Source organism: Ambystoma mexicanum, chromosome 12 (assembly GCF_040938575.1).
Source record: "Ambystoma mexicanum isolate Mex_15411 chromosome 12, UKY_AmexF1_1, whole genome shotgun sequence".
NCBI classification, from domain to species: Eukaryota; Metazoa; Chordata; class Amphibia; order Caudata; family Ambystomatidae; genus Ambystoma; species Ambystoma mexicanum.
The window spans coordinates 1,105,781,223-1,105,805,374 of record NC_090936.1 but is presented as its reverse complement, the minus strand read 5'-3'; positions in this window follow the sequence as shown (position 1 = coordinate 1,105,805,374).

The following is a 24,152-nucleotide window of genomic DNA, read 5'->3' as shown; positions in this document are numbered from 1 at the left end:
CTAAGAACTCTCGCGGTCTCCTGAAATGTTCGTAGGGGGTGTCCTGAAGACGCTGTCCGTATTGTTCGATGGCAAGTTGAAAGTGTTCTAAGAACTCTCGCGTTGTCCTGAAATGTTCGTAGGGGGTGTTCTGAAGACGCTGTCCGTATTGTTCGTTTTCAAGTTGAAAGTGTTCTAAGAACTCTCGCGTTGTTCTGAAATGTTCGCACATAAACAAAATGGGGGTGTGTTCTAAGAACACACGCGTTGTCCTGAAGTGTTCTAAGAACTCTTGCGGTGTCCTGAAATGTTCGTAGGGGGTGTCCTGAAGACGCTGTCCGTATTTTTCGATGGCAAGTTGAAAGTGTTCTAAGAACTGTCTCGGTTTCCTGAAATGTTCGCAAATAAACAAAATGGGGGTGTGTTCTAAGAAAACACGCGTTATCCTGAAGTGTTCTAAGAACACACGCATTGTCCTGAAATGTTCGTAGGGGGTGTCCTGAGGATGCTGTCCGTATTGTTCGTTGTCGAGTTGAAAGTGTTCTAAGAACTCTCGCGGTCTCCTGAAATGTTCGTAGGGGGTGTTCTGAAGACGCTGTCCGTATTGTTCGTTTTCAAGTTGAAAGTGTTCTAAGAACTCTCGCGTTGTCCTGAAATGTTCGCACATAAACAAAATGGGGGTGTGTTCTAAGAACACACGCGTTGTCCTGAAGTGTTCTAAGAACTCTTGCGGTGTCCTGAAATGTTCGTAGGGGGTGTCCTGAAGACGCTGTCCGTATTGTTCGATGGCAAGTTGAAAGTGTTCTAAGAACTCTCGCCATGTCCTGAAATGTTCGTAGGGGGTGTCCTGAGGATGCTGTCCGTATTGTTCGATGGCAAGTTGAAAGTGTTCTAAGAACTCTCGCGTTGTCCTGAAATGTTCGTAGGGGGTGTTCTGAAGACGCTGTCCGTATTGTTCGTTGTCAAGTTGAAAGTGTTCTAAGAACTCTCGCGTTGTCCTGAAATGTTCGCACATAAACAAAATGGGGGTGTGTTCTAAGAACACACTCGTTGTCCTGAAATGTTCGTAGGGGGTGTCCGGAGGACGCTGTCCATATTGTTTGTTGTCGAGTTGAAAGTGTTCTAAGAACTCTCGTGGTGTCCTGAAATGTTCGCAGGGGGTGTCCTTAAGACGCTGTCCGTGTTGTTCGATGGCAAGTTGAAAGTGTTCTAAGAACACTCAGGGTGTCCTGAAATGTTCGCAAATAAACAAAATGGGGGTGTTCTGAGGACTCTGTCCGTATTGTTCGATGGCAAGTTGAAAGTGTTCTAAGAACACTCGGGGTGTCCTGAAATGTTTGCAAATAAACAAAATGGGGGTGTTCTGAGGACGCTGTCCATATTGTTCATTGTCAAGTTGAAAGTGTTCTAAGAACTCTCACGTTGTCCTGAAATGTTCGCACATAAACAAAATGGGGGTGTGTTCTAAGAACACACGCGTTGTCCTGAAATGTTCGTAGGGGGTGTCCTGAGAACGCTGTCCGTATTGTTCGTTGTCGAGTTGAAAGTGTTCTAAGAACTCTCGCAGTGTCCTGAAATGTTCGTAGGGGGTGTTCTGAAGACGCTGTCTGTATTGTTCGTTGTCGAGTTGAAAGTGTTCTAAGAACTCTCGCAGTGTCCTGAAATGTTCGTAGGGGGTGTTCTGAAGACGCTGTCCGTATTGTTCGATGGCAAGTTGAAAGTGTTCTAAGAACACTCGGGGTGTCCTGAAATGTTCGCAAATAAACAAAATTGGGGTGTGTTCTATGAACACACGCGTTGTCCTGAAATGTTCGCAGGAGGTGTCCTGAAGACGCTGTCCGTATTGTTCGATGGCAAGTTGAAAGTGTTCTAATAACACTCGGGGTGTCCTGAAATGTTCGCAAATAAACAAAATGGGGGTGTTCTGAGGACGCTGTCCGTATTGTTCGTTGTCAAATTGAAAGTGTTCTAAGAACTCTCGCATTGTCCTGAAATGTTCGCACATAAACAAAATGGGGGTGTGTTCTAAGAACACACTCGTTGTCCTGAAATGTTCGTAGAGGGTGTCCTGAGGACGCTGTCCATATTGTTTGTTGTCGAGTTGAAAGTGTTCTAAGAACTCTCGCGGTGTCCTGAAAGGTTTGTAGGGGGTGTCCTGAAGACGCTGTCTGTCTTGTTCGATGGCAAGTTGAAAGTCTTCTAAGAACTCTCTCGTTTTCCTGAAATGTTCGCAAATAAACAAAATGGGGGTGTGTTCTAAGAACACACGCGTTGCCCTGAAATGTTCGCAGGAGGTGTCCTGAAGACGCTTTCCGTATTGTTCGATGGCAAGTTGAAAGTGTTCTAAGAACACTCGGGGTGTCCTGAAATGTTCGCAAATAAACAAAATGGGGGTGTTCTGAGGACGCTGTCCGTATAGTTCGTTGTCAAGTTGAAAGTGTTCTAAGAACTCTCGCGTTGTCATGAAATGTACGCACATAAACAAAATGGGGGTGTGTTCTAAGAGCACACTCGTTGTCCTGAAATGTTCGTAGGGGGTGTCCGGAGGACGCTGTCCATATTGTTTGTTGTTGAGTTGAAAGTGTTCTAAGAACTCTCGTGGGGTCATGAAATGTTCGCAGGGGGTGTCCTTAAAACGCTGTCCGTATTGTTCGATGGCAAGTTGAAAGTGTTCTAAGAACACTCGGGTTGTCCTGAAATGTTTGCACATAAACAAAATGGGGGTGTGTTCTAAGAACACACGCGTTGTCCTGAAAGTTTCGTAGGGGGTGTCCTGAGGACGCTGTCCATATTGTTCATTGTCGAGTTGAAAGTGTTCTGAGAACTCTCGCGGTGTCCTGAAATGTTCGTAGGGGGTGTCCTGAAGACGCTGTCCGTATTGTTCGATGGCAAGTTGAAAGTGTTCTAAGAACTCTCGCGTTGTCCTGAAATGTTCGGAGGGGGTGTTCTGAAAACGCTGTCCGTATTGTTCGTTGTCAAGTTGAAAGTGTTCTAAGAACTCTCGCGTTGTCCTGAAATGTTCGCACATAAACAAAATGGGGGTGTGTTCTAAGAACACACGTGTTGTCCTGAAGTGTTCTAAGAACACTCGCAGTGTCCTGAAATGTTCGCAGGGGGTGTCCTGAAGACGCTGTCCGTATTGTTCGATGGCAAGTTGAAAGTGTTCTAAGAACTGTCTCGGTTTCCTGAAATGTTCGCAAATAAACAAAATGGGGGTGGGTTCTAAGAACACATGCGTTGTCCTGAAATGTTCGCAGGAGGTGTCCTGAAGACGCTGTCCGTATTGTTCGATGGCAAGTTGAAAGTGTTCTAAGAACACTCGGGGTGTCCTGAAATGTTCGCAAATAAACAAAATGGGGGTGTTCTGAGGACGCTGTCCGTATTGTTCGTTGTCAAGTTGAAAGTGTTCTAAGAACTCTTGCATTGTCCTGAAATGTTCGCACATAAACAAAATGGGGGTGTGTTCTAAGAACACATGCGTTGTCCAGAAATGTTCGTAGGGGGTGTCCAGAAGACGCTGTCCGTCTTGTTCGATGGCAAGTTGAAAGTGTTCTAAGAACTCTCTCGGTGTCCTGAAATGTTCGTAAATAAAAAAATGGGGGTGTGTTCTAAAAACTCACGCGTTGTCCTGAAATGTTCGTAGGGGGTGTCCTGAAGATGCTGTCCGTATTGTTCGATGGCAAGTTAAAAGTGTTCTAAGAACTGTCTCTGTGTCCTGAAATGATCGCAAATAAACAAAATGGGGGGGTGTTCTAAGAACACACGCGTTGTCCTGAAATGTTCATAGGGGGTGTGCCCTGAAGACGCTGTCCATATTGTTCGATGGCAAGTTGAAAGTGTTCTAAGAACACTCAGGGTGTCCAGAAATGTTCGCAAATAAACAAAATGGGGGTGTTTAGAGGAGGCTGTCCGTATTGTTCGTTGTCAATTTGAAAGTGTTCTATGAACTCTCGCGTTGTCCTGAAATGTTCGCACATAAACAAAATGGGGGTGTGTTCTAAGAACATACGCGTTGTCCTGAAATGTTCGTAGGGGGTGTCCTGAGAACGCTGTCCATATTGTTCGTTGTCGAGTTGAAAGTGTTCTAAGAACACTTGCGGTGTCCTGAAATGTTCGTAGGGGGTGTTCTGAAGACGCTGTCCGTATTGTTCGTTGTCAAGTTGAAAGTGTTCTAAGAACTCTCGCGTTGTCCTGAAATGTTCGTAGGGGGTGTCCTGAAGACGCTGTCCGTATTGTTCGATGGCAAGTTGAAATGTTCTAAGAACTGTCTCGGTGTCCTGAAATGTTCGTAAATAAACAAAATGGGGGTGTGTTCTAAGAACTCACGCGTTGTCCTGAAATGTTCGTAGGGGGTGTCCTGAAGACGCTGTCCGTATTGTTCGATGGCAAGTTGAAAGTGTTCTAAGAACACTCGGGGTGTCCTGAAATGTTCGCACATAAACAAAATGGGGGTGTGTTCTAAGAAAACACGCATTGTCCTGAAATATTCGTAGGGGGTGTCCTGAGGATGCTGTCCGTATTGTTCGTTGTCGAGTTGAAAGTGTTCTAAGAACTCTCTCAGTGTCCTAAAATATTCGTAGGGGGTGTCCTGAAGACGCTGTCCGTATTGTTCGATGGCAAGTTGAAAGTGTTCTAAGAACTCTCGCGTTGACCTGAAATGTTCGTAGGGGGTGTCATGAAGACGCTGTCCGTATTGTTCGTTGTCAAGTTGAAAGTGTTCTAAGAACTCTCGCGTTGTCCTGAAATGTTCGCACATAAACAAAATGGGGGTGTGTTCTAAGAACACACGCGTTGTCCTGAAGTGTTCTAAGAACTCTTGCGGTGTCCTGAAATGTTCGTAGGGGGTGTCCTGAAGACGCTGTCCGTATTGTTCGATGGCAAGTTGAAAGTGTTCTAAGAACTGTCTCGGTTTCCTGAAATGTTCGCAAATAAACAAAATGGGGGTGTGTTCTAAGAACACATGCGTTGTCCTGAAATGTTCGCAGGAGGTGTCCTGAAGACGCTGTCCGTATTGTTCGATGGCAAGTTGAAAGTGTTCTAAGAACTCTCGCGTTGTCCTGAAATGTTCGCACATAAACAAAATGGGGGTGTGTTCTAAGAACACACTCGTTGTCCTGAAATGTTCGTAGGGGGTGTCCTGAGAACGCTGTCCGTATTGTTCGTTGTCGAGTTGAAAGTGTTCTAAGAACTCTCGCGGTGTCCTGAAATATTCGTAGGGGGTGTCCTGAAGACGCTGTCCGTATTGTTCGATTGCAAGTTGAAAGTGTTTTAAGAACTGTCTCGGTTTTCTGAAATGTTCGCAAATAAACAAAATGGGGGTGTGTTCTAAGAACACACGCGTTGTCCTGAAATGTTCGCAGGAGGTGTCCTGAAAACGCTTTCCGTATTGTTCGATGGCAAGTTGAAAGTGTTCTAAAAACATTCGGGGTGTCCTGAAATGTTCGCAAATAAACAAAATGGGGGTGTTCTGAGGACGCTGTCCGTATTGTTCGTTGTCAAGTTGAAAGTGTTCTAAGAACTCTCGCGTTGTCCTGAAATGTTCGCACATAAACAAAATGGGGGTGTGTTCTAAGAACACACTCGTTGTCCTGAAATGTTCGTAGGGGGTGTCCGGAGGACGCTGTCCATATTATTTGTTGTCGAGTTGAAAGTGTTCTAAGAACTCTCGTGGTGTCCTGAAATGTTCGCAGGGGGTTTCCTTAAGACGCTGTCCGTGTTGTTCGATGGCAAGTTGAAAGTGTTCTAAGAACACTCAGGGTGTCCTGAAATGTTCGCAAATAAACAAAATGGGGGTGTTCTGAGGACTCTGTCCGTATTGTTCGATGGCAAGTTGAAAGTGTTCTAAGAACACACGCGTTGTCCTGAAATGTTCGTAGGGGGTGTCCTGAGGACGCTGTCCGTATTGTTCGTTGTCGAGTTGAAAGTGTTCTAAGAACTCTCGCGGTGTCCTGAAATGTTTGTAGCGGGTGTCCTGAAGACGCTGTCTGTCTTGTTCGATGGCAAGTTGAAAGTGTTCTAAGAACTCTCTCGTTGTCCTGAAATGTTCGTAGGGGGTGTCTTGAAGACGCTGTCCGTATTGTTTGATGGAAAGTTGAAAGTGTTCTAAGAACACTTGGGGTGTCCTGAAATGTTCGCAGGAGGTATCCTGAAGACGCTGTCTGTATTGTTCGATGGCAAGTTTAAAATGTTCTAAGAACACTCGGGGTGTCCTGAAATGTTCGCAAATAAACAAAATGGGGGTGTTCTGAGGACGCTGTCCATATTGTTCATTGTCAAGTTGAAAGTGTTCTAAGAACTCTCACGTTGTCCTGAAATGTTCGCACATAAACAAAATGGGGGTGTGTTCTAAGAACACACGCGTTGTCCTGAAATGTTCGTAGGGGGTGTCCTGAGAACGCTGTCCGTATTGTTCGTTGTCGAGTTGAAAGTGTTCTAAGAACTCTCGCAGTGTCCTGAAATGTTCGTAGGGGGTGTTATGAAGACGCTGTCCGTATTGTTCGTTGTCGAGTTGAAAGTGTTCTAAGAACTCTCGCAGTGTCCTGAAATGTTCGTAGGGGGTGTTCTGAAGACGCTGTCCGTATTGTTCGATGGCAAGTTGAAAGTGTTCTAAGAACACTCGGGGTGTCCTGAAATGTTCGCAAATAAACAACATTGGGGTGTGTTCTATGAACACACGCGTTGTCGTGAAATGTTCGCAGGAGGTGTCCTGAAGACGCTGTCCGTATTGTTCGATGGCAAGTTGAAAGTGTTCTAAGAACACTCGGGGTGTCCTGAAATGTTCGCACATAAACAAAATGGGGGTGTGTTCTAAGAACACACTCGTTGTCCTGAAATGTTTGTAGGGGGTGTCCTGAAGACGCTGTCCGTCTTGTTCGATGGCAAGTTGAAAGTCTTCTAAGAACTCTCTCGTTTTCCTGAAATGTTCGTAGGTGGTGTTCTGAAGACGCTGTCCGTATTGTTCAATGGCAAGTTGAAAGTGTTCTAAGAACTGTCTCGGTTTCCTGAAATGTTCGCAAATAAACAAATTGGGGGTGTGTTCTAAGAACACACGCGTTGCCCTGAAATGTTCGCAGGAGGTGTCCTGAAGACGCTTTCCGTATTGTTCGATGGCAAGTTGAAAGTGTTCTAAGAACACTCAGGGTGTCCTGAAATGTTCGCAAATAAACAAAATGGGGGTGTTCTGAGGACGCTGTCCGTATAGTTCGTTGTCAAGTTGAAAGTGTTCTAAGAACTCTCGCATTGTCCTGAAATGTACGCACATAAACAAAATGGGGGTGTGTTCTAAGAGCACACTCGTTGTCCTGAAATGTTCGTAGGGGGTATCCGGAGGACGCTGTCCATATTGTTTGTTGTTGAGTTGAAAGTGTTCTAAGAACTCTCGTGGGGTCATGAAATGTTCGCAGGGGGTGTCCTTAAAACGCTGTCCGTATTGTTCGATGGCAAGTTGAAAGTGTTCTAAGAACTCTCGCGTTGTCCTGAAATGTTCGTAGGGGGTGTTCTGAAAACGCTGTCCGTATTGTTCGTTGTCAAGTTGAAAGTGTTCTAAGAACTCTCGCGTTGTCCTGAAATGTTCGCACATAAACAAAATGGGGGTGTGTTCTAAGAACACACGTGTTGTCCTGAAGTGTTCTAAGAACTCTCGCAGTGTCCGGAAATGTTCGCAGAGGGTGTCCTGAAGACGCTGTCCGTATTGTTCGATGGCAAGTTGAAAGTGTTCTAAGAACTGTCTCGGTTTCCTGAAATGTTCGCAAATAAACAAAATGGGGGTGTGTTCTAAGAACACATGCGTTGTCCTGAAATGTTCGCAGGAGGTGTCCTGAAGACGCTGTCCGTATTGTTCGATGGCAAGTTGAAAGTGTTCTAATAACACTCAGGGTGTCCTGAAATGTTCGCAAATAAACAAAATGGGGGTGTTCTGAGGACGCTGTCCGTATTGTTCGTTGTCAAGTTGAAAGTGTTCTAAGAACTCTTGCGTTGTCCTGAAATGTTCGCACATAAACAAAATGGGGGTGTGTTCTAAGAACACATGCGTTGTCCTGAAATGTTCGTAGGGGGTGTCCAGAAGATGGTGTCCGTCTTGTTCGATGGCAAGTTGAAAGTGTTCTAAGAACTGTCTCTGTGTCCTGAAATGATCGCAAATAAACAAAATGGGGGTGTTCTGAGGAGGCTGTCCGTATTGTTCGTTGTCAATTTGAAAGTGTTCTAAGAACTCTTGCGTTGTCCTGAAATGTTCGCACATAAACAAAATGGGGGTGTGTTCTAAGAACATACGCGTTGTCCTGAAATGTTCGTAGGGGGTGTCCTGAGAACGCTGTCCATATTGTTCGTTGTCGAGTTGAAAGTGTTCTAAGAACACTCGCGGTGTCCTGAAATGTTCGTAGGGGGTGTTCTGAAGACGCTGTCCGTATTGTTCGTTGTCAAGTTGAAAGTGTTCTAAGAACTCTCGCGTTGTCCTGAAATGTTCGTATCGGGTGTCCTGAAGACGCTGTCCATATTGTTCGATGGCAAGTTGAAATGTTCTAAGAACTGTCTCGGTGTCCTGAAATGTTCGTAAATAAACAAAATGGGGGTGTGTTCTAAAAACTCACGCGTTGTCCTGAAATGTTCGTAGGGGGTGTCCTGAAGACGCTGTCCGTATTGTTCGATGGCAAGTTGAAAGTGTTCTAAGAACACTCGGGGTGTCCTGAAATGTGCGCACATAAACAAAATGGGGGTGTGTTCTAAGAACACACGCATTGTCCTGAAATGTTCGTAGGGGGTGTCCTGAGGATGCTGTCCGTATTGTTCGTTGTCGAGTTGAAAGTGTTCTAAGAACTCTCGCGGTCTCCTGAAATGTTCGTAGGGGGTGTCCTGAAGACGCTGTCCGTATTGTTCGATGGCAAGTTGAAAGTGTTCTAAGAACTCTCGCGTTGTCCTGAAATGTTCGTAGGGGGTGTTCTGAAGACGCTGTCCGTATTGTTCGTTTTCAAGTTGAAAGTGTTCTAAGAACTCTCGCGTTGTTCTGAAATGTTCGCACATAAACAAAATGGGGGTGTGTTCTAAGAACACACGCGTTGTCCTGAAGTGTTCTAAGAACTCTTGCGGTGTCCTGAAATGTTCGTAGGGGGTGCCTGAAGACGCTGTCCGTATTTTTCGATGGCAAGTTGAAAGTGTTCTAAGAACTGTCTCGGTTTCCTGAAATGTTCGCAAATAAACAAAATGGGGGTGTGTTCTAAGAAAACACGCGTTGTCCTGAAGTGTTCTAAGAACACACGCATTGTCCTGAAATGTTCGTAGGGGGTGTCCTGAGGATGCTGTCCGTATTGTTCGTTGTCGAGTTGAAAGTGTTCTAAGAACTCTCGCGGTCTCCTGAAATGTTCGTAGGGGGTGTTCTGAAGACGCTGTCCGTATTGTTCGTTTTCAAGTTGAAAGTGTTCTAAGAACTCTTGCGTTGTCCTGAAATGTTCGCACATAAACAAAATGGGGGTGTGTTCTAAGAACACACGCGTTGTCCTGAAGTGTTCTAAGAACTCTTGCGGTGTCCTGAAATGTTCGTAGGGGGTGTCCTGAAGACGCTGTCCGTATTGTTCGATGGCAAGTTGAAAGTGTTCTAAGAACTCTCGCCATGTCCTGAAATGTTCGTAGGGGGTGTCCTGAGGATGCTGTCCGTATTGTTCGATGGCAAGTTGAAAGTGTTCTAAGAACTCTCGCGTTGTCCTGAAATGTTCGTAGGGGGTGTTCTGAAGACGCTGTCCGTATTGTTCGTTGTCAAGTTGAAAGTGTTCTAAGAACTCTCGCGTTGTCCTGAAATGTTCGCACATAAACAAAATGGGGGTGTGTTCTAAGAACACACTCGTTGTCCTGAAATGTTCGTAGGGGGTGTCCGGAGGACGCTGTCCATATTGTTTGTTGTCGAGTTGAAAGTGTTCTAAGAACTCTCGTGGTGTCCTGAAATGTTCGCAGGGGGTGTCCTTAAGACGCTGTCCGTGTTGTTCGATGGCAAGTTGAAAGTGTTCTAAGAACACTCAGGGTGTCCTGAAATGTTCGCAAATAAACAAAATGGGGGTGTTCTGAGGACTCTGTCCGTATTGTTCGATGGCAAGTTGAAAGTGTTCTAAGAACACTCGGGGTGTCCTGAAATGTTTGCAAATAAACAAAATGGGGGTGTTCTGAGGACGCTGTCCATATTGTTCATTGTCAAGTTGAAAGTGTTCTAAGAACTCTCACGTTGTCCTGAAATGTTCGCACATAAACAAAATGGATGTGTGTTCTAAGAACACACGCGTTGTCCTGAAATGTTCGTAGGGGGTGTCCTGAGAACGCTGTCCGTATTGTTCGTTGTCGAGTTGAAAGTGTTCTAAGAACTCTCGCAGTGTCCTGAAATGTTCGTAGGGGGTGTTCTGAAGACGCTGTCTGTATTGTTCGTTGTCGAGTTGAAAGTGTTCTAAGAACTCTCGCAGTGTCCTGAAATGTTCGTAGGGGGTGTTCTGAAGACGCTGTCCATATTGTTCGATGGCAAGTTGAAAGTGTTCTAAGAACACTCGGGGTGTCCTGAAATGTTCGCAAATAAACAAAATTGGGGTGTGTTCTATGAACACACGCGTTGTCCTGAAATGTTCGCAGGAGGTGTCCTGAAGACGCTGTCCGTATTGTTCGATGGCAAGTTGAAAGTGTTCTAATAACACTCGGGGTGTCCTGAAATGTTCGCAAATAAACAAAATGGAGTGTTCTGAGGACGCTGTCCGTATTGTTCGTTGTCAAATTGAAAGTGTTCTAAGAACTCTCGCATTGTCCTGAAATGTTCGCACATAAACAAAATGGGGGTGTGTTCTAAGAACACACTCGTTGTCCTGAAATGTTCGTAGAGGGTGTCCTGAGGACGCTGTCCATATTGTTTGTTGTCGAGTTGAAAGTGTTCTAAGAACTCTCGCGGTGTCCTGAAATGTTTGTAGGGGGTGTCCTGAAGACGCTGTCTATCTTGTTCGATGGCAAGTTGAAAGTCTTCTAAGAACTCTCTCGTTTTCCTGAAATGTTCGTAGGTGGTGTTCTGAAGACGCTGTCCGTATTGTTCAATGGCAAGTTGAAAGTGTTCTAAGAACTGTCTCGGTTTCCTGAAATGTTCGCAAATAAACAAAATGGGGGTGTGTTCTAAGAACACACGCGTTGCCCTGAAATGTTCGCAGGAGGTGTCCTGAAGACGCTTTCCGTATTGTTCGATGGCAAGTTGAAAGTGTTCTAAGAACATTTGGGGTGTCCTGAAATGTTCGCAAATAAACAAAATGGGGGTGTTCTGAGGACGCTGTCCGTATAGTTCGTTGTCAAGTTGAAAGTGTTCTAAGAACTCTCGCGTTGTCATGAAATGTACGCACATAAACAAAATGGGGGTGTGTTCTAAGAGCACACTCGTTGTCCTGAAATGTTCGTAGGGGGTGTCCGGAGGACGCTGTCCATATTGTTTGTTGTTGAGTTGAAAGTGTTCTAAGAACTCTCGTGGGGTCATGAAATGTTCGCAGGGGGTGTCCTTAAAACGCTGTCCATATTGTTCGATGGCAAGTTGAAAGTGTTCTAAGAACACTCGGGGTGTCCTGAAATGTTTGCACATAAACAAAATGGGGGTGTGTTCTAAGAACACACGCGTTGTCCTGAAATGTTCGTAGGGGGTGTCCTGAGGACGCTGTCCATATTGTTCATTGTCGAGTTGAAAGTGTTCTGAGAACTCTCGCGGTGTCCTGAAATGTTCGTAGGGGGTGTCCTGAAGACGCTGTCCGTATTGTTCGATGGCAAGTTGAAAGTGTTCTAAGAACTCTCGCGTTGTCCTGAAATGTTCGTAGGGGGTGTTCTGAAAACGCTGTCCGTATTGTTCGTTGTCAAGTTGAAAGTGTTCTAAGAACTCTCGCGTTGTCCTGAAATGTTCGCACATAAACAAAATGGGGGTGTGTTCTAAGAACACACGTGTTGTCCTGAAGTGTTCTAAGAACTCTCGCAGTGTCCTCAAATGTTCGCAGGGGGTGTCCTGAAGACGCTGTCCGTATTGTTCGATGGCAAGTTGAAAGTGTTCTAAGAACTGTCTCGGTTTCCTGAAATGTTCGCAAATAAACAAAATGGGGGTGTGTTCTAAGAACACATGCGTTGTCCTGAAATGTTCGCAGGAGGTGTCCTGAAGACGCTGTCCGTATTGTTCGATGGCAAGTTGAAAGTGTTCTAAGAACACTCGGGGTGTCCTGAAATGTTCGCAAATAAACAAAATGGGGGTGTTCTGAGGACGCTGTCCGTATTGTTCGTTGTCAAGTTGAAAGTGTTCTAAGAACTCTTGCATTGTCCTGAAATGTTCGCACATAAACAAAATGGGGGTGTGTTCTAAGAACACATGCGTTGTCCAGAAATGTTCGTAGGGGGTGTCCAGAAGACGCTGTCCGTCTTGTTCGATGGCAAGTTGAAAGTGTTCTAAGAACTCTCTCGGTGTCCTGAAATGTTCGTAAATAAAAAAATGGGGGTGTGTTCTAAAAACTCACGCGTTGTCCTGAAATGTTCGTAGGGGGTGTCCTGAAGATGCTGTCCGTATTGTTCGATGGCAAGTTAAAAGTGTTCTAAGAACTGTCTCTGTGTCCTGAAATGATCGCAAACAAACAAAATGGGGGTGTGTTCTAAGAACACACGCGTTGTCCTGAAATGTTCATAGGGGGTGTGCCCTGAAGACGCTGTCCATATTGTTCGATGGCAAGTTGAAAGTGTTCTAAGAACACTCAGGGTGTCCAGAAATGTTCGCAAATAAACAAAATGGGGGTGTTCTGAGGAGGCTGTCCGTATTGTTCGTTGTCAATTTGAAAGTGTTCTATGAACTCTCGCGTTGTCCTGAAATGTTCGCACATAAACAAAATGGGGGTGTGTTCTAAGAACATACGCGTTGTCCTGAAATGTTCGTAGGGGGTGTCCTGAGAACGCTGTCCATATTGTTCGTTGTCGAGTTGAAAGTGTTCTAAGAACACTCGCGGTGTCCTGAAATGTTCGTAGGGGGTGTTCTGAAGACGCTGTCCGTATTGTTCGTTGTCAAGTTGAAAGTGTTCTAAGAACTCTCGCGTTGTCCTGAAATGTTCGTAGGGGGTGTCCTGAAGACGCTGTCCGTATTGTTCGATGGCAAATTGAAATGTTCTAAGAACTGTCTCGGTGTCCTGAAATGTTCGTAAATAAACAAAATGGGGGTGTGTTCTAAGAACTCACGCGTTGTCCTGAAATGTTCGTAGGGGGTGTCCTGAAGACGCTGTCCGTATTGTTCGATGGCAAGTTGAAAGTGTTCTAAGAACACTCGGGGTGTCCTGAAATGTTCGCACATAAACAAAATGGGGGTGTGTTCTAAGAACACACGCATTGTCCTGAAATATTCGTAGGGGGTGTCCTGAGGATGCTGTCCGTATTGTTCGTTGTCGAGTTGAAAGTGTTCTAAGAACTATCGCAGTGTCCTAAAATATTCGTAGGGGGTGTCCTGAAGACGCTGTCCGTATTGTTCGATGGCAAGTTGAAAGTGTTCTAAGAACTCTCGCGTTGACCTGAAATGTTCGTAGGGGGTGTCCTGAAGACGCTGTCCGTATTGTTCGTTGTCAAGTTGAAAGTGTTTTAAGAACTCTCGCGTTGTCCTGAAATGTTCGCACATAAACAAAATGGGGGTGTGTTCTAAGAACACACGCGTTGTCCTGAAGTGTTCTAAGAACTCTTGCGGTGTCCTGAAATGTTCGTAGGGGGTGTCCTGAAGACGCTGTCCGTATTGTTCGATGGCAAGTTGAAAGTGTTCTAAGAACTGTCTCGGTTTCCTGAAATGTTCGCAAATAAACAAAATGGGGGTGTGTTCTAAGAACACATGCGTTGTCCTGAAATGTTCGCAGGAGGTGTCCTGAAGACGCTGTCCGTATTGTTCGATGGCAAGTTGAAAGTGTTCTAAGAACACTCGGGGTGTCCTGAAATGTTCGCAAATAAACAAAATGGGGGTGTTCTGAGGACGCTGTCCGTATTGTTCGTTGTCAAGTTGAAAGTGTTCTAAGAACTCTCGCGTTGTCCTGAAATGTTCGCACATAAACAAAATGGGGGTGTGTTCTAAGAACACACGCGTTGTCCTGAAATGTTCGTAGGGGGTATCCTGAGGGCGCTATCCATATTGTTCGTTGTCGAGTTGAAAGTGTTCTAAGAACTCTCGCGGTGTCCTGAAATGTTTGTAGGGGGTGTCCTGAAGACGCTGTCTGTCTTGTTCGATGGCAAGTTGAAAGTGTTCTAAGAACTCTCTCGTTGTCCTGAAATGTTCGTAGGGGGTGTTCTGAAGACGCTGTCCGTATTGTTCGTTGTCAAGTTGAAAGTGTTCTAAGAACTCTCGCGTTGTCCTGAAATGTTCGCACATAAACAAAAAGGGGGTGTGTTCTTAGAACACACGCATTCTCCTGAAGTGTTCTAAGAACTCTTGCGGTGTCCTGAAATGTTCGTAGGGGGTGTCCTGAAGACGCTGTCCGTATTGTTCGATGGCAAGTTGAAAGTGTTCTAAGAACTGTATCGGTGTCCTGAAATTTTTGCAAATAAACAAAATGGGGGTGTGTTTTAAGAACACACGCGTTGTCCTGAAATGTTGGTAGGGGGTTTCCTGAGGGCGCTGTCCGTATTGTTCGTTGTCGAGTTGAAAGTGTTCTAAGAACTCTCGCGTTGTCCTGAAATGTTCGCACATAAACAAAATGGGGGTGTGTTCTAAGAACACACGCGTTGTCCTGAAGTGTTCTAAGAACTCTCGCGGTGTCCTGAAATGTTCGCAGGGGGTGTCCTGAAGACGCTGTCCGTATTGTTCGATGGCAAGTTGAAAGTGTTCTAAGAACTGTCTCGGTTTCCTGAAATGTTTGCAAATAAACAAAATGGGGGTGTGCTCTATGAACACACGCGTTGTCCTGAAATGTTCGCAGGAGGTGTCCTGAAGACGCTGTCCGTATTGTTCGATGGCAAGTTCAAAGTGTTCTAAGAACACTCGGGGTGTCCTGAAATGTTCGCAAATAAACAAAATGGGGGTGTTCTGAGGACTCTGTCCGTATTGTTCGATGGCAAGTTGAAAGTGTTCTAAGAACACTCGGGGTGTCCTGAAATGTTTGCACATAAACAAAATGGGGGTGTGTTCTAAGAACACACTCGTTGTCCTGAAATGTTCGTAGGGGGTGTCCTGAGGACGCTGTCCATATTGTTTGTTGTCGAGTTGAAAGTGTTCTAAGAACTCTCGCGGTGTCCTGAAATGTTTGTAGGGGGTGTCCTGAAGACGCTGTCCGTCTTGTTCGATGGCAAGTTGAAAGTGTTCTAAGAACTCTCTTGTTGTCCTGAAATGTTCGTAGGGGGTGTCCTGAAGACGCTGTCCGTATTGTTCGATGGCAAGTTGAAAGTGTTCTAAGAACACTTGGGGTATCCTGAAATGTTCGCAGGAGGTGTCCTGAAGACGCTTTCCGTATTGTTCGATGGCAAGTTGAAAGTGTTCTAAGAACACTCGGGGTGTCCTGAAATGTTCGCAAATAAACAAAATGGGGGTGTTCTGAGGACGCTGTCCGTATTGTTCATTGTCAAGTTGAAAGTGTTCTAAGAACTCTCGCGTTGTCCTGAAATGTTCGCACATAAACAAAATGGGGGTGTGTTCTAAGAACACACGCGTTGTCCTGAAATGTTCATAGGGGGTGTCCTGAGAACGCTGTCCGTGTTGTTCGATGGCAAGTTGAAAGTGTTCTAAGAACACTCGGGGTGTCCTGAAATGTTCGCAAATAAACAAAATGGGGGTGTTCTGAGGACTCTGTCCGTATTGTTCGATGGCAAGTTGAAAGTGTTCTAAGAACACTCGGGGTGTCCTGAAATGTTTGCACATAAACAAAATGGGGGTGTGTTCTAAGAACACACGCGTTGTCCTGAAATGTTCGTAGGGGGTGTCCTGAGGATGCTGTCCATATTGTTCATTGTTGAGTTGAAAGTGTTCTGAGAACTCTCGCGGTGTCCTGAAATGTTCGTAGGGGGTGTCCTGAAGACGCTGTCCGTATTGTTCGATGGCAAGTTGAAAGTGTTCTAAGAACTCTCGCGTTGTCCTGAAATGTTCGTAGGGGGTGTTCTGAAAACGCTGTCCGTATTGTTCGTTGTCAAGTTGAAAGTGTTCTAAGAACTCTCGCGTTGTCCTGAAATGTTCGCACATAAACAAAATGGGGGTGTGTTCTAAGAACACACGTGTTGTCCTGAAGTGTTCTAAGAACTCTCGCAGTGTCCTGAAATGTTCGCAGGGGGTGTCCTGAAGACGCTGTCCGTATTGTTCGATGGCAAGTTGAAAGTGTTCTAAGAACTGTCTCGGTTTCCTGAAATGTTCGCAAATAAACAAAATGGGGGTGTGTTCTAGAACACATGCGTTGTCCTGAAATGTTCGCAGGAGGTGTCCTGAAGACGCTGTCCGTATTGTTCGATGGCAAGTTGAAAGTGTTCTAAGAACACTCGGGGTGTCCTGAAATGTTCGCAAATAAACAAAATGGGGGTGTTCTGAGGACGCTGTCCGTATTGTTCGTTGTCAAGTTGAAAGTGTTCTAAGAACTCTTGCATTGTCCTGAAATGTTCGCACATAAACAAAATGGGGGTGTGTTCTAAGAACACACGCGTTGTCCTGAAATGTTCGTAGGGGGTATCCTGAGGGCGCTATCCATATTGTTTGTTGTTGAGTTGAAAGTGTTCTAAGAACTCTCGCGGTGTCCTGAAATGTTCGCAGGGGGTGTCCTTAAAACGCTGTCCGTATTGTTCGATGGCAAGTTGAAAGTGTTCTAAGAACACTCGGGGTGTCCTGAAATGTTTGCACATAAACAAAATGGGGGTGTGTTCTAAGAACACACGCGTTGTCCTGAAATGTTCGTAGGGGGTGTCCTGAGGACGCTGTCCATATTGTTCATTGTTGAGTTGAAAGTGTTCTGAGAACTCTCGCGGTGTCCTGAAATGTTCGTAGGGGGTGTCCTGAAGACGCTGTCCGTATTGTTCGATGGCAAGTTGAAAGTGTTCTAAGAACTCTCGCGTTGTCCTGAAATGTTCGTAGGGGGTGTTCTGAAAACGCTGTCCGTATTGTTCGTTGTCAAGTTGAAAGTGTTCTAAGAAATCTCGCGTTGTCCTGAAATGTTTGCACATAAACAAAATGGGGGTGTGTTCTAAGAACACACGTGTTGTCCTGAAGTGTTCTAAGAACTCTCGCAGTGTCCTGAAATGTTCGCAGGGGGTGTCCTGAAGACGCTGTCCGTATTGTTCGATGGCAAGTTGAAAGTGTTCTAAGAACTGTCTCGGTTTCCTGAAATGTTCGCAAATAAACAAAATGGGGGTGTGTTCTAAGAACACATGCGTTGTCCGGAAATGTTCGCAGGAGGTGTCCTGAAGACGCTGTCCGTATTGTTCGATGGCAAGTTGAAAGTGTTCTAAGAACACTCAGGGTGTCCAGAAATGTTCTCAAATAAACAAAATGGGGGTGTTCTGAGGACGCTGTCCGTATTGTTCGTTGTCAATTTGAAAGTGTTCTAAGAACTCTCGCGTTGTCCTGAAATGTTCGCACATAAACAAAATGGGGGTGTGTTCTAAGAACATACGCGTTGTCCTGAAATGTTCGTAGCTGGTGTCCTGAGAACGCTGTCCATATTGTTCGTTGTCGAGTTGAAAGTGTTCTAAGAACACTCGCGGTGTCCTGAAATGTTCGTAGGGGGTGTTCTGAAGACGCTGTCCGTATTGTTCGTTGTCAAGTTGAAAGTGTTCTAAGAACTCTCGCGTTGTCCTGAAATGTTCGTAGGGGGTGTCCTGAAGACGCTGTCCGTATTGTTCGATGGCAAGTTGAAATGTTCTAAGAACTGTCTCGGTGTCCTGAAATGTTCGTAAATAAACAAAATGGGGGTGTGTTCTAAGAACTCACGCGTTGTCCTGAAATGTTCGTAGGGGGTGTCCTGAAGACGCTGTCCGTATTGTTCGATGGCAAGTTGAAAGTGTTCTAAGAACACTCGGGGTGTCCTGAAATGTTCGCACATAAACAAAATGGGGGTGTGTTCTAAGAACACACGCATTGTCCTGAAATGTTCGTAGGGGGTGTCCTGAAGACGCTGTCCGTATTGTTCGTTGTCAAGTTGAAAGTGTTCTAAGAACTCTCGCGGTGTCCTGAAATGTTCGTAGGGGGTGTCCTGAAGACGCTGTCCGTATTGTTCGATGGCAAGTTGAAAGTGTTCTAAGAACTCTCGCGTTGTCCTGCAATGTTCGTAGGGGGTGTTCTGAAGACGCTGTCCGTATTGTTCGTTGTCAAGTTGAAAGTGTTCTAAGTACTCTCGCGTTGTCCTGAAATATTCGCACATAAACAAAATGGGGGTGTGTTCTAAGAACACACGCGATGTCCTGAAGTGTTCTAAGAACTCTCGCAGTGTCCTGAAATGTTCGCAGGGGGTGTCCTGAAGACGCTGTCCGTATTGTTCGATGGCAAGTTGAAAGTGTTCTAAGAACTGTCTCGGTTTCCTGAAATGTTCGCAAATAAACAAAATGGGGGTGTGTTCTAAGAACACACGCGATGTCCTGAAGTGTTCTAAGAACTCTCGCAGTGTCCTGAAATGTTCACAGGAGGTGTCCTGAAGACGCTGTCCGTATTGTTCGATGGCAAGTTGAAAGTGTTCTAAGAACACTCGGGGTTTCCTGAAATGTTCGCAAATAAACAAAATGGGGGTGTTCTGAGGACGCTGTCCGTATTGTTCGTTGTCAAGTTGAAAGTGTTCTAAGAACTCTCGCGTTGTCCTGAAATGTTCGCACATAAACAAAATGGGGGTGTGTTCTAAGAACACACGCGTTGTCCTGAAATGTTCGTAGGGGGTGTCCTGAGGGCGCTATCCATATTGTTCGTTGTCGAGTTGAAAGTGTTCTAAGAACTCTTGCGGTGTCCTGAAATGTTTGTAGGGGGTGTCCTGAAGACGCTGTCCGTATTGTTCGATGGCAAGTTGAAAGTGTTCTAAGAACTCTCGCGTTGACCTGAAATGTTCGTAGGGGGTGTCATGAAGACGCTGTCCGTATTGTTCGTTGTCAAGTTGAAAGCGTTCTAAGAACTCTCGCGTTGTCCTGAAATGTTCGCAAATAAACAAAATGGGGGTGTGTTCTAAGAACACATGCGTTGTCCTGAAATGTTCGCAGGAGGTGTCCTGAAGACGCTGTCCGTATTGTTCGATGGCAAGTTGAAAGTGTTCTAAGAACACTCGGGGTGTCCTGAAATGTTCGCAAATAAACAAAATGGGGGTGTTCTGAGGACGCTGTCCGTATTGTTCGTTGTCAAGTTGAAAGTGCTCTAAGAACTCTCGCGTTGTCCTGAAATGTTCGCACATAAACAAAATGGGGGTGTGTTCTAAGAACACACGCGTTGTCCTGAAATGTTCGTAGGGGGTATCCTGAGGGCGCTATCCATATTGTTCGTTGTCGAGTTGAAAGTGTTCTAAGAACTCTCGCGGTGTCCTGAAATGTTTGTAGGGGGTGTCCTGAAGACGCTGTCTGTCTTGTTCGATGGCAAGTTGAAAGTGTTCTAAGAACTCTCTCGTTGTCCTGAAATGTTCGTAGGGGGTGTTCTGAAGACGCTGTCCGTATTGTTCGTTGTCAAGTTGAAAGTGTTCTAAGAACTCTCGCGTTGTCCTGAAATGTTCGCACATAAACAAAAAGGGGGTGTGTTCTAAGAACACACGCATTCTCCTGAAGTGTTCTAAGAACTCTTGCGGTGTCCTGAAATGTTCGTAGGGGGTGTCCTGAAGACGCTGTCCGTATTGTTCGATGGCAAGTTGAAAGTGTTCTAAGAACTGTCTCGGTGTCCTGAAATGTTTGCAAATAAACAAAATGGGGGTGTGTTTTAAGAACACACGCGTTGTCCTGAAATGTTGGTAGGGGGTTTCCTGAGGGCGCTGTCCGTATTGTTCGTTGTCGAGTTGAAAGTGTTCTAAGAACTCTCGCGTTGTCCTGAAATGTTCGCACATAAACAAAATGGGGGTGTGTTCTAAGAACACACGCGTTGTCCTGAAGTGTTCTAAGAACTCTCGCGGTGTCCTGAAATGTTCGCAGGGGGTGTCCTGAAGACGCTGTCCGTATTGTTCGATGGCAAGTTGAAAGTGTTCTAAGAACTGTCTCGGTTTCCTGAAATGTTTGCAAATAAACAAAATGGGGGTGTGTTCTATGAACACACGCGTTGTCCTGAAATGTTCGCAGGAGGTGTCCTGAAGACGCTGTCCGTATTGTTCGATGGCAAGTTCAAAGTGTTCTAAGAACACTCGGGGTGTCCTGAAATGTTCGCAAATAAACAAAATGGGGGTGTTCTGAGGACTCTGTCCGTATTGTTCGATGGCAAGTTGAAAGTGTTCTAAGAACACTCGGGGTGTCCTGAAATGTTTGCACATAAACAAAATGGGGGTGTGTTCTAAGAACACACTCGTTGTCCTGAAATGTTCGTAGGGGGTGTCCTGAGGACGCTGTCCATATTGTTTGTTGTCGAGTTGAAAGTGTTCTAAGAACTCTCGCGGTGTCCTGAAATGTTTGTAGGGGGTGTCCTGAAGACGCTGTCCGTCTTGTTCGATGGCAAGTTGAAAGTGTTCTAAGAACTCTCTTGTTGTCCTGAAATGTTCGTAGGGGGTGTCCTGAAGACGCTGTCCGTATTGTTCGATGGCAAGTTGAAAGTGTTCTAAGAACACTTGGGGTATCCTGAAATGTTCGCAGGAGGTGTCCTGAAGACGCTTTCCGTATTGTTCGATGGCAAGTTGAAAGTGTTCTAAGAACACTCGGGGTGTCCTGAAATGTTCGCAAATAAACAAAATGGGGGTGTTCTGAGGACGCTGTCCGTATTGTTCATTGTCAAGTTGAAAGTGTTCTAAGAACTCTCGCGTTGTCCTGAAATGTTCGCACATAAACAAAATGGGGGTGTGTTCTAAGAACACACGCGTTGTCCTGAAATGTTCATAGGGGGTGTCCTGAGAACGCTGTCCGAATTGTTCGTTGTCGAGTTGAAAGTGTTCTAAGAACTCTCGCGGTGTCCTGAAATGTTTGTAGGGGGTGTTCTGAAGACGCTGTCCGTATTGTTCGTTGTCGAGTTGAAAGTGTTCTAAGAACTCTCGCGGTGTCCTGAAATGTTCGTAGGGGGTATTCTGAAGTCGCTGTCCGTATTGTTCGATGGCAAGTTGAAAGTGTTCTAAGAACACTCGGGGTGTCCTGAAATGTTCGCAAATAAACAAAATTGGGGTGTGTTCTAAGAACACACGCGTTGTCCTGAAATGTTCGCAGAAGGTGTCCTGAAGACGCTGTCCGTGTTGTTCGATGGCAAGTTGAAAGTGTTCTAAGAACACTCGGGGTGTCCTGAAATGTTCGCAAATAAACAAAATGGGGGTGTTCTGAGGACTCTGTCCGTATTGTTCGATGGCAAGTTGAAAGTGTTCTAAGAACACTCGGGGTGTCCTGAAATGTTTGCACATAAACAAAATGGGGGTGTATTCTAAGAACACACGCGTTGTCCTGAAATGTTCGTAGGGGGTGTCCTGAGGACGCTGTCCGTATTGTTCGTTGTCGAGTTGAAAGAGTTCTAAGAACTCTCGTGGTGTCCTGAAATGTTCGCAGGGGGTTTCCTTAAGACGCTGTCCGTATTGTTCGATGGCAAGTTGAAAGTGTTCTAAGAACACTCAGGGTGTCCTGAAATGTTCGCAAATAAACAAAATAGGGGTGTTCTGAGGACTCTGTCCGTATTGTTCGATGGCAAGTTGAAAGTGTTCTAAGAACACTCGGGGTGTCCTGAAATGTTTGCACATAAACAAAATGGGGGTGTATTCTAAGAACACACGCGTTGTCCTGAAATGTTCGTAGGGGGTGTCCTGAGGACGCTGTCCGTATTGTTCGTTGTTGAATTGAAAGTGTTCTAAGAACTCTCGCGGTGTCCTGAAATGTTTGTAGGGGGTGTCCTGAAGACGCTGTCTGTCTTGTTCGATGGCAAGTTGAAAGTGTTCTAAGAACTCTCTTGTTGTCCTGAAATGTTCGTAGGGGGTGTACTGAAGACGCTGTCCGTATTGTTCGATGGCAAGTTGAAAGTGTCCTAAGAACTGTCTCGATTTCCTGAAATGTTCGCAAATAAACAAAATTGGGGTGTGTTCTAAGAACACACGCGTTGTCCTGAAATGTTTGCAGGAGGTGTCCTGAAGATGCTGTCCGTATTGTTCGATGGCAAGTTGAAAGTGTTCTAAGAACTCTCGCGTTGTCCTGAAATGTTCGCACATAAACAAAATGGGGGTGTGTTCTAAGAACACATGCGTTGTCCTGAAATGTTCGTAGGGGGTGTCCTGAGGACGCTGTCCATATTGTTCGTTGTCGAGTTGAAAGTGTTCTAAGAACTCTCGCGGTGTCCTGAAATGTTTGTAGGGGGTGTCCCGAAGACGCTGTCCGTATTGTTCGTTGTCAAGTTGAAAGTGTTCTAAGAACTCTCGCGTTGTCCTGAAATGGTCGCACATAAACAAAAAGGGGGTGTGTTCTAAGAACACACGCGTTGTCCTGAAGTGTTCTAAGAACTCTTGCGGTGTCCTGAAATGTTCGTAGGGGGTGTCCTGAAGACACTGTCTGTATTGTTCGATGGCAAGTTGCAAGTGTTCTAAGAACTGTCTCGGTGTCCTGAAATGTTCATAAATAAAAAAAATGGGGGTGTGTTCTAAAAACTCTGCATTGTCCTGAAATGTTCGTAGGGGGTGTCCTGAAGATGCTGTCCGTATTGTTCGATGGCAAGTTGAAAGTGTTCTAAGAACTGTCTCCGTGTCCTGAAATGTTTGCAAATAAACAAAATGGGGGTGTGTTCTAAGAACACACGCGTTGTCCTGAAATGTTCGTAGGGGGTGTCCTGAGGGCACTGTCCGTATTGTTCGTTGTCAAGTTGAAAGTGTTCTAAGAACCCTCGGGGTGTCCAGAAATGTTCGCAAATAAACAAAATGGGGGTGTTCTGAGGACGCTGTCCGTATTGTTCGTTGTCAAGTTGAAAGTGTTCTAAGAACTCTCGCGTTGTCCTCAAATGTTCGTAGGGGGTGTCCTGAAAACGCTGTCCGTATTGTTCGATGGCAAGTTGAAATGTTCTAAGAACTGTCTCGGTGTCATGAAATGTTCGTAAATAAACGAAATGGGGGTGTGTTCTAAGAACTCATGCGTTGTCCTGAAACGTTCGTAGGGGGTGTCCTGAAGACGCTGTCCGTATTGTTCGATGGCAAGTTGAAAGTGTTCTAAGAACACTCGGGGTGTCCTGAAATGTTTGCACATAAACAAAATGGGGGTGTGTTCTAAGAACACACGCGTTGTCCTGAAATGTTCGTAGGGGGTGTCCTGAGGACGCTGTCCCTATTGTTCGTTGTCGAGTTGAAAGTGTTCTAAGAACTCTCGCAGTGTCCTGAAATGTTCGCAGGAGGTGTCCTGAAGACGCTGTCCGTATTGTTCGATGGCAAGTTGAAAGTGTTCTAAGAACACTCGGGGTGTCCAGAAATGTTCGCAAATAAACAAAATGGGGGTGTTCTGAGGACGCTGTCCGTATTGTTCGTTGTCAAGTTGAAAGTGTTCTAAGAACTCTTGCGTTGTCCTGAAATGTTCGCACATAAACAAAATGGGGGTGTGTTCTAAGAACACACGCATTGTCCTGAAATGTTCGTAGGGGGTGTCCTGAGGGCGCTGTCCATATTGTTCGTTGTCGTGTTGAAAGTGTTCTAAGAACACTTGCGGTGTCCTGAAATGTTTGTAGGGGGTGTCCCGAAGACGCTGTCCGTATTGTTCGTTGTCAAGTTGAAAGTGTTCTAAGAACTCTCGCGTTGTCCTGAAATGGTCGCACATAAACAAAAAGGGGGTGTGTTCTAAGAACACACGCGTTGTCCTGAAGTGTTCTAAGAACTCTTGCGGTGTCCTGAAATGTTCGTAGGGGGTGTCCTGAAGACACTGTCTGTATTGTTCGATGGCAAGTTGCAAGTGTTCTAAGAACTGTCTCCGTGTCCTGAAATGCTCGTAAATAAAAAAAATGGGGGTGTGTTCTAAATACTCTGCATTGTCCTGAAATGTTCGTAGGGGATGTCCTGAAGATGCTGTCCGTATTGTTCGATGGCAAGTTGAAAGTGTTCTAAGAACTGTCTCCGTGTCCTGAAAAGTTTGCAAATAAACAAAATGGGGGTGTGTTCTAAGAACACACG